The following is an 11814-nucleotide window of genomic DNA, read 5'->3' on the forward strand; positions in this document are numbered from 1 at the left end:
TGTATTTTAATTCTCCAATACTTTAAACATCTTGTAAAAATCATGAATCTTACCTTAGAAGTTGTAGGAACAAGCTTTGGTTGATAATACTCTTATTTGAGCAAAACCCTAGTTTTTCTCCATTTGGATTTCTTGACTTGGATGATCCTTGATGATTCCCTTATCCTTGATTCACTTGTCTTAATGTTATTGATGGCTTATAATCCTTGAAAACTCATATAATAAATGTAGAGAAAAGTTTTAGAGAGAAGTGGTGTAATGTTGTAATGAAATAAGACAAGTCTTGATCCTCACATTTAATGAATTGAAAAATCTGTGCTGGGTGAACAGTGGTCGTCCATGGAGGTTTACGGTCCGTATTTCAGTTTACGGACCGTCCCTCGTGGTCGTCTTTAAGCTTAAGCAGAACCAGAAACTTAAGGCTGCATGCATGGTGATTTACGACCATGGTTTACGGGCAGTAAATCACTTTACGGTCCGTATTCCAGGTCGTATTATACCTTTTCCTCAGCTGGCAGAAAGTTGAAGTTTGGCATGCCAGTTTACGACCTGGCAGTTTACGGACCGTACTGCACTTTACGGTCCGTATTTTGCAATTTACGACCACTGGGCAGTTGCAATTCTGCAACTTCCCATATTTCTTAGACTTCTCATTTTAATCACCCCCGTCCATGCACATGCATTGCTCACCTTGTATCTCATCTTAACTTAGCCAACTTCCTCATCTCACATCGGATACTTTCGAAATCTCGCCTAAGGTCATCAAACGTCGTTTCTTGCTCATAGACATCATGCACTCATATTCATCACTAGTTCATTCACTTGCGTACCAACGGAAAATTTTCCGAGGTGTAACATTCTCCCCCCCTTAAGAACATTCGTCCTCGAATGTTAAAGTCTTCGGGGGTTCTATAAAAATTTCGCCAGAGTTTCCTCTGTAATGTGGCACTACCACCCTGTCACAACAACCCAAAATAACAATGCCTCACAGGGCAATAATACAACAGCACTAGAAATTTGGCCACACACGACCTGAATGTATAAAAGGGAATCATACATACCTCATGATCTCGACGTCTCATCTTGGACTTCTCCCAATGGCTGAAATAAATGTGGGTATTTGGATCTCATATTCTCTTCCGCTTCCCATGTCATTTTCTCTCGATTGTTATTTCTCCACAGAACTTTAATTGAGGCCACTTCTTTGTTTCTAAGCCTTCGTACTTGCCTATCTAATATGGCAATGGGTATTTCATCATAAGTTAACTTTTCTGTCACTTGAATATCATTCACTGGGACGATCCTCGTAGGATCTCCAACACACTTTCGAAGCATCGAGACATGAAATACTGGATGGACCGACTCCAAATCTGGAGGTAGATCTAGCCCATAGGCCACTTTGCCTATTTTTCGCACAACCTCATAGGGTCCGATATACCGGGGACTGAGCTTCCCCTTTTTGCCAAATCTCATAACGCCTTTCATTGGCGACACTTTCAAGAATACCCAATCCTTAACTTGGAACACTAAGCCCCTTCGACGATTATCCGCATAGGACTTCTGGCGACTTTGAGCCGCTAACAACCGATCTTGTATAAGCTTGACTTTCTCTATAGCTTGCTGGACCAAATCTGGCCCTATCAACTTGGCCTCTCCAGTTTCGAACCACCCAATCGGGGATCTACACTTTTGCCCATATAAAGCCTCATACGGCGCCATTTGAATGCTAGAATGATAACTGTTATTGTAAGCAAACTCAATGAGTGGCAAATGGTCATCCCAATTTCCTCCGAAATCTATCATACATGCCCGTAACATATCTTCAAGAGTCTGAATAGTACGTTCAGCTTGCCCATCGGTCTGGGGGTGAAATGCCGTGCTAAGGCGCACTTGGGTCCCTAAACCCTCTTGGAAAGACCTCCAAATATTGGCTGTAAACTGAGTTCCCCTATCGGAGATAATAGATACTGGAACACCGTGGAGTCTCACTATCTCTTTAAGATAAATCTTTGCGTAATCTTCAGCCACATAGGTCGTCCTGACCGGTAAGAAATGAGCTGATTTAGTGAGTCTATCCACGATCACCCATATGGAATCATATTTACGTCGAGAACGGGGTAAGCCTGAAATGAAATCCATATTAATCACTTCCCACTTCCACATCGGGATTTCTATAGCTTGCAATAAGCCACCCGGCTTTTGGTGCTCGATCTTCACTTGTTGGCAATTAGGACATTGAGCTACAAATTCCGCTACGTCTTTCTTCGTCCCATTCCACCAATATATAGACTTAAGATCATGATACATTTTCGTCGCTCCGGGGTGAACGGAGTAACGGGAAAAATGAGCTTCCCTCAATATTTGGTGACGTAGACCTACCACATCGGGAACACATAACCTGCCTCGACATCGGAGAACTCCGGCTTCCGAAATATCAAATGATGACTCCTCCTTCTGAGGGAGTGTATCTCTGTACTGCATTAGCATGGGATCCTCATATTGTCGCTCTTTTACTTCCGCTACTAGCGATGAAACTGCTGAATTCTGAATAGCAGCTCCGCTGCTACCTGAGTCTACCAGTCGGACTCCTAGGCTAGCTAACTGCTAAATATCACGGGCCATCTCTTTCTTTTCTGGTCGTACATCACTTAGACTTCCCATCGACCTACGGCTAAGAGCATCAGCCACAACATTTGCCTTTCCGGGGTGGTACAGGATATCAACATCGTAATCCTTTAGCAACTCCAACCATCGTCGTTGTCGCAAATTCAACTCTTTCTGCTTGAAGATATACTGAAGGATCTTATGATCTGTATAAACATCCACATGGACACCATATAAATAATGTCGCCATATCTTTAATGCATGGACCACTGCGGCCAATTCTAAATCGTGGGTTGGATAGTTCTGTTCATGTTTCCGTAATTGTCTAGAAACATACGCAATCACCTTACCATTTTGCATCAATACACAACCTAGCCCGACGCCTGAAGCATCACAATAAATAACATATCCTTCCAATCCCTCTGGAAGTGTCAAGACTGGGGCTGAAGTCAATCGGTCTTTCAACTCTTGGAAACTACGCTCGCAAGCATCTGTCCATTGAAACTTAGCTGACTTCTGAGTCAACTGGGTGAGTGGCGCAGAAATAGAAGTAAAACCCTCAACAAATCTTCTGTAATAGTTTGCTAAGCCCAAAAGGCTACGAACCTCCGTAGGAGTCGTGGGCCTTGGCCAAGTCTTCACGGCCTCGATCTTTTGGCTATCCACTCGAATACCATCAGCTACAACAATATGGCCCAGAAATGATACCGAGTTCAACCAAAACTCACACTTGGAGAATTTTGCAAACAACTCTCGAGCTCGAAGAACTAACAATACGCAAGTGATCCGCATGTTCTGCCTCGGATCTAGAATACACTAGGATATCATCGATGAATACAATCACGAATAGATCCAGAAAAGGTCTGAATACATTGTTCATTAAGTCCATAAACACTGCCGGGGCATTAGTTAACCCAAACGACATTACTCGGAACTCGAAATGGCCATATCTTGTTCTGAAAGATGTCTTAGGGATATCTTTCTCCCTAACTCTTACTTGGTGATACCCGGACCTCAAATCAATCTTTGAAAACCATTTGGCACCTTGCAATTGATCAAATAAATCATCAATCCTCGGGAGGGGATACTTGTTCTTAATCGTCACATTATTCAATTGCCGATCATCAATGCACATTCTCAAGGAGCCATCCTTCTTCCGGACGAACAATACGGGTGCCCCCCACGGAGATGAACTAGTCCTAATGAAGCCTTTATCAAGAAAGTCCCTCAATTGCTCCTTCAACTCTTTCAATTCCGCGGGTGCCATTCTATATGGGGGAATAGATATGGGTTTAGTGTCTGGCAACACATAAAGCGTGATTAACATCAATATAGAAACATCATAGACAATATGTGAAGTGGCACAGGAGGGAAGAAAATAATATCATCATCATGGCACTTACCTGCCTTTCATAGGAACTTTCCATTTCTCATGCGTATTTCATAATAGTGCTCGTACCCTACTTGGGCTCATATTCGCATACATGTCCTTATTCGTATTCGTATACATAGTCTTCTCACATTCATATTCATATTATATACATAGCCATACACTTATATACATACATAGCGTGCACGACCATAAGGTTCGGTGTTTCATACGTACTTATCCAACCAAGGCTCAATGTTATTTATACCTGGCCCTACCAAGGCTTCAGGGTTATCCGTACCATCTGCAGAGGTGTGCACGCGTTACGTAATCGTATACATACTTTATACATAATCATATACATATATCCTACCCGGCGTTATAAGCTCGGGGTATCATTATAGCCCTTCATAGGCACATATAAGTATAATAGCCCGTAGGCACCTTTGGCATCATTATTATTATTATCGTCATCACTATCTTTGTCATTATTGCTACATCCATATCTTAGGCTTACTCGTCATATGAGGGGCGTAGTACAATCGTAGTACATGTTAAGGATCGTGAGCTTATGAGCTCGGAGTGTCAATCACTTGAATACAACATACTCATATAGAGGAATTAGAAGTTTGGCCAAGAATCATGCCTTATGAAAGAAGGGTTAGCCTTACATACCTTTTCGTCGGACTATTCTACACTTGCACGTTTCCTTCCAATGCTAGCGTCTATACCTTCATTAATATCATAACAATGGCCATTAGTCATTCACATCATCCACATTATCTAGATTTCTCAATTTGCTTCTAATTCTCCCATATTTGTGGTCATGACCTCCAACTTCGTCCATTCGTCTAAAGTGTCTAGTTCATGATCTTAGTACCATTTATAATACATTCATATCGTAACACAACAACATTCATAATTCAATTCAAACTATTCCTCAAAATGTCACTATTCACCATTCATGACCTAGTTGACCACATTTTCTACAATCCATGTATTTTAATTCTCCAATACCTTAAACATCTTGTAAAAATCATGAATCTTACCTTAGAAGTTGTAGGAACAAGCTTTGGTTGATAATACTCTTATTTGAGCAAAACCCTAGTTTTTCTCCATTTGGATTTCTTGACTTGGATGATCCTTGATGATTCCCTTATCCTTGATTCACTTGTCTTAATGTTATTGATGGCTTATAATCCTTGAAAACTCATATAATAAATGTAGAGAGAAGTTTTAGAGAGAAGTGGTGTAATGTTGTAATGAAATAAGACAAGTCTTGATCCTCACATTTAATGAATTGAAAAATCTGTGCTGGGTGAACAGTGGTCGTCCATGGAGGTTTACGGTCCGTATTTCAGTTTACGGACCGTCCCTCGTGGTCGTCTTTAAGCTTAAGCAGAACCAGAAACTTAAGGCTGCATGCATGGTGATTTACGACCATGGTTTACGGGCCGTAAATCACTTTACGGTCCGTATTCCAGGTCGTATTATACCTTTTCCTCAGCTGGCAGAAAGTTGAAGTTTGGCATGCCAGTTTACGACCTGGCAGTTTACGGACCGTACTGCACTTTACGGTCCGTATTTTGCAATTTACGACCACTGGGCAGTTGCAATTCTGCAACTTCCCATGTTTCTTAGACTTCTCATTTTAAACACCCCCGTCCATGCACATGCATTGCTCACCTTGTATCTCATCTTAACTTAGCCAACTTCCTCGTCTCACATCGGATACTTTCGAAATCTCGCCTAAGGTCATCAAACATCGTTTCTTGCTCATAGACATCATGCAGTCATATTCATCACTAGTTCATTCACTTGCGTACCAACGGAAAATTTTCCGAGGTGTAACAATATGCATGGATGATATATAAATGATTGGATGAGTCTCAGTCAACAACTCAAATCATCAATATGTAATAAGAATGCATGTTATGTATGATGCCAATACCAATGGTAAATCATATCAAATCTCATCAGTCACATATCATGAAGTACACAACACATTTTAAGCCATTTTCATTATCCTTCTTCTTTGCGATGATAAGTGAGATATCAAGAGAGGGATGAATGTAAACACAAATCACACATATCTCAAACATGGCGGCAAGCCCACATAATAGCTGACGGAACCAACCTATTGGATTTCACTTCCACACCATGCCCGAAGGCCTATCATGCATTCCCCGTCAATAACTAAACTCTACATATGCTTCACTAACCGAAGTCTAACCATATTGTAGGCCTAACCTACCTCAGTGTCGAGCAGGTGCCACGATCTATCCAACCCGAGCCTTCCCTTTACGAAAAGCTTCCGAACGATCGAAGTCTAATCAACAATGTAATTTACATTAGAAACTGGAACTAACGATGCCCATATTTCTATAATACGATTCGAATAGAAAATAACCCTTAAAAAGGAAACTCGGGACCACAAGGGCAACAATAGAAATTCAAGTTAGAAAAGGCCAACCAAAGCTTAAAAAGGCCAAACACTAATTATCAACCCAAACTAGTCCCGAATTAGCATTAATAAAAAAATCTCCAATTTTAGGGAAGACCCCAATTTCCATAATCAATTTCTTAAATAAAGAGAGATTCAAGCTTAGCAACTAATTACCTCAAAGATTAGATGAATATAACCAATTAAATTCCCCAACAAAGCATAATTTAGGAAGAAAAGATGGTTCAACTCAACCTAGGGTTTATCACCCTAAAACCCCCAACCTAATCATGGTTTCTTTTACAAGAATTCCCCCACTTTTAATGATAACATAAACAAGATAAATAAATCTTAGGCTTATCCAATGGAAGAATCCTCTCAAAGCTCGTAAAAAATTGCCCCCAATACTCTCCAGTTCTCCAATTTAGTGAATGGAGAGAAATGATTCGAAGTTGGGAATAAAAAGGGTTTTCTAATCAGCGATGAGTTGTCCGCAGATGCGGACTCGCCTCCGCGAAGCGAAGGACTGCTCACATAAGCGGAGCCACTTTCCACCTTGATGGATATCAAATTGTCACGATCGATTTTAGGACCGCGCGGGTACCTCCCTTTCCATCTGGGTAGGCGAACCGTCTCATTGAATAACACATCAATTAAACAAGACGATTCATTAAACCATTAGACATTTAGAAATACAACGGAACTTCATAATGTAATCAATAAACTCAAGATTCGATAATATTACAACCATTTAATAAGTACAGACTCGATCCAACTTCCTATGACCAGACCTAGACTAGTACAAGAGCGACTAATGAATTCAGATTACCACTACATTCTAAGACTCAACCTGCGTCCCGAAATGAAATGGGAGGAGGCCTTCCAGATAGGCACCGCGCATTTCTGCTCATGTAACAATCAACCACCTGAAACAATCTACACCCTAAAAATGGTGTAGCAAGTGCAATATCAATACAAACCACGCGTACTGAGTAAGTGTCATAGGCCGACAATGGTTAGTAACACATATAAGTAAAAGAATTCACAGATAAATATGACACCAACCCAATCAAGTGATACGTCTATCAACCACACAATGTACATCATTACCTTTCAATCATTAACTTCACTCCAATAATTACCGGTCAATCTCACAACAATTTTGCAATTCACATGTCATTAAATCATTCATTTTAGTCTAGTAGTCAACTCATCATTAAGGCGCCCGATATTCTACGTCACATAAAAACTAAACATATAACTAGTCTTAGGGACGACCTAAGGGATACCACAACAGTTTCAAACAATAGATCCGGATCCAAACACACGTCATCGCCTAAGTAAAACATCTACTTCCAAATGTGCCAAGTCTGAATATATCAAGTCCGAATCCAACATCACAAGTACCATACGAAACATCTCAAAATCAAGCCATGATGCAATGCAATAGTGTATGAATGCAATGCAATGCAATGCCATGCAAATGAGGTGTACACATGTACTCCGGACGAAAATATCGACGTCTCGGTAACACAACCCAGCGTGACTAGCGAAGTCTAAGTGCCACCCATCCCGGATCTTTGCCCAACAAACAGACGGAACCCCCGATCTTTGCCCACGGGGGGTTCTCACCTGAACCACTCTAGGGGACCCGCGAAGTCCATGCACTAACAACAATTCCGGAAACATCATCGAAATCGGCCATGCAACAACGATGCCTGAATTGATCATCGGACATCGGCCTTCTCACAATTACTCAAGTAAAAGAGTTTTATCAAAATATCAGTTTCACTCAATCAATGATACTGGATCATTACCGGGTATCGGTCATGCATCATGAATGGATGAGAATGCGTACAATGCGTGTATCAATATCAACAAGCAAGCTTAATATCACAAGTACCAACAATGGGTAACACCAACAATGTATCAATCAGTTTCACACAATCAATGATTCCGAAATTGATCATTGATCATCGGACATCGGCCATCTCACAATCACTCAAGTAAAGAGTTTTATCAAAATATCAGTTTCACTCAATCAACGATACCAGATCATCACCGGGTATCGGCCATAAATCATGAATGGATGAGAATGCGTGCAATGTGTGTATCAACATCAACAATGAAGCTCCACATCACAAGTACCAACAATGGGGTACGCTAACAATATATAAATATCATAATACCAACAGTGGGTACGCCAACAATGTATAAATATCACAATACCAACAGTGGGTATGCCAATAATATATCCGAACCACAAATACCACAATGGGTATGCCAATAATATATCCAAATAAAGATGAATATCAGGGTCTAATCTCTATCAACAAATCATAGCATCAAGCCAACACAATAGAACAGTCAAGCACAACATAACGAGGTGGCTAGTCCCAACACAAAATAGGTCAATCAATCGATATACATTATTACCACTTCCTTAAATCAGCCCATTAGCTTAGAACACAAATCTCACCCTGCACTCAAACTCCTTCGTCACAACTCATTTAGAATTCAATCACAATCATTGGTGCATTTTATCTTCCATTTATCAACTAGATTCACGATTAATGGTATAACACAATTAACCACATATTACGGAATTTCCCATCATGAGACACAAATAAATTATGTACCATCCACTACTCCCAGGTCACATAAAATCCACCAATATTCAAGAAAAACCACATCAAACAACCTAAGGAATCTACAGGCCACAAGCCCGAACAAACAAGTCACACAACAATACCATCCTAGGATTCCATCCCAAATCTTCGATTTCCTACACATGCATTCTCCGTCTCTTCTAATACAAAATGTGGGAAACTAACTGGAGTCTATTGAGGGAAAGCCGTAACCTACCTGGCAGCCAAACAGGTGCCACGAACCCACACATTTGCCTTGTCTTCAGAAGCGTCTCCAATAAACAAACTCTATTCACATGTAAATTCTATGTAAGAAACCATGAAGAATGATATCCATATTGACTACATTCTATTCGGGTCAATTTCCAACTCTAAATTAGGAAGAACGGGGCTACAAGAGTAAAACGGGAATTTTATGGTCAAATTACCAAATTCAATACCAAAAGGTCAAAACCCTTTACTATAATAATAGGAATACTTAATTTATTCTTAAAATCATTATTTATATGAAAACCCCCAAATTTGGTTAACAAGAATTGGAGATTATTGGTTAAACTCATGAAATTCATGAAATTCAACTCTAGCATGGAAGATTATTGGTTAACAAGCCTAGATATATCATTATCTAGCATAAATAGCAACATTAACATCATTTATTCACAATCTAGGAAGCCTATTCGTTTTGAGAACCTTTTCAAGAAAAACCCCATAAACCCTCTTTGATTCTATGGGTTCTATGGTCATATTAACGATTAGAAGGTGAAACTAAGTAAGTATGAGGTTAAGAACTTTACCTTAGGATGGAATTCACCTTTCCACCTTCAAAGTCGCCTCTTCTATGCCTTAGAACAAACTTAGAATAAATGGGGAATGTTTAAGGGTTTATGAAATAAAAAGAGTATTCTGGTACAGTATGCCGCTACAACGGCCATCGTGCCGCCCCAGCGGTACCGCACCAGCGGTGTTCAGACAGCTATGGCGGCCTAACCTCAAATCTCTTCATCGCTCCAGCGGCACCATAACTGCCCCAGCGGTGCCGCTGTAGCGGTACAGGTGCTGCTGCAGCGGACACCAGCAGATAAGACACCAGAAATTTTTCCCAAGTTTCACCATTTGATCCTATTTTCCGATTAGTTCCCGAGGCCATCTGCTCACATACCATACACATGGACACACATAAAAACACTCTACGAACGCGCCCGTGGCCTCGGAATTCCCAACGGAACTCTTGTTGACCGAGTCAACTCTTTTTTACTTTAAGCCTATATTTCACAAAAGTTGCCCAAATCCCGATTTAGACACCTCGAGAAGCATGCCAACGGTCCCCTTGAGTCAAAAATGAGCTAATCACTGCTCGGAAAAGGGCGAAAATACCGAAAAGGCTATAACGACCAAACGGGTCATTATAAAAATATACATATATTATATACTTAAAACTATACTATTTTAAATAAAGAATTTATATAATACTTCAATTTCTATGTGTTTTCTAACAATATTTTTTAGGAAATAAGAAAGCCATGAATATAGCTAAAGGTGAAAGAAAAGAGGAGATTGCCGCACATCCACTTCATAATACAAGAAGTGAAGTTACATCTTCCTCAAGGATATATTTGTCTCAAAATATATCTTCTCAAGATACATCTTCCTCATACTACTATAAATAGAAGGCAACTCTTTGTATAGAAGACATCTTGAGTAGTAGGAAAATAACCACTTTTCTCTCTAGCTTTGTTCTTGCTCTTTCTTTCTTTCTTTCTTTTTATTTTTCTTTTATTTTTATTTTTTATCTTTTAGTAGATCTTTGGTTTATATACTCCTTAATGGAGTAATATCTTTTTATGGGAATAGTTAATGAAGCTTGGTATGTTATTATAGTATTTATCTTTATTTTAATTATTCCTTCTCATATTTTTATCTCTATATTTACTTTGTGTCGGAATAATAGACTTTTCCTAAATATTATCGCTACTCTATTATACTTTATGTTGTGGTTATTCTTGTATTAATTTTGTAATTCTCACGAAGCAAAATTAATACTTTATAATTATTGCATAAAATATTAGAGTAATAATAATTTTTAGTTATATATTATTTCAAATCTTTGATCTTGCTTCTTTCAAATCTAATTTGCGAGAAGGAATTGACTTAAGCAAGTGTATAGATTTAAGGATATCTTTGTCCTATGTTTTTTAATTCTAATCCTCGCGGAGGAATTGACACAAATAAGTTTATTGATATAAAGACTAATCTCAAGAGATCTTTACATCTTATGACACAATTTAGACAAGGAACTTATTTCATTTTAATTGTCATTAGTTGTAATTCAATTAATATGCATAACCTCAAGGAATGTTATTAATTGATTATATCCTAGTGAGAAAATGTTATTGTATTAGCAATAAACAATTATTCTTTCATGAAATATATTACATTAAGATTGTATTATAATAATATTATCAAGTGACTTCAATTATTCCCAACTCTTTTTAAATCTTTAGGAAATTGTTTGTTTTGTTTAAGTAATTTACAAATTTAAGACACTACTCTCTTTTCATCAATTTGATTCTCTGCAATAGTAACCGGGATAATATAAATTTGTAGTCTAGGTGGTTACAATCTCTGTGGGACAATATCTTAAACTATACTAAAATTTCACAGAGTACAAGAAAAAAAAACTTTTTATGCCCAGAGCTCGTCACACCTCACTTCCTCACGTCTGCGGGCCAAGACCCGCATAGGCGGGCCCG

This window comes from Lycium barbarum, chromosome 2, assembly GCF_019175385.1.
Source record: "Lycium barbarum isolate Lr01 chromosome 2, ASM1917538v2, whole genome shotgun sequence".
In the NCBI taxonomy this organism is placed as follows: Eukaryota; Viridiplantae; Streptophyta; class Magnoliopsida; order Solanales; family Solanaceae; genus Lycium; species Lycium barbarum.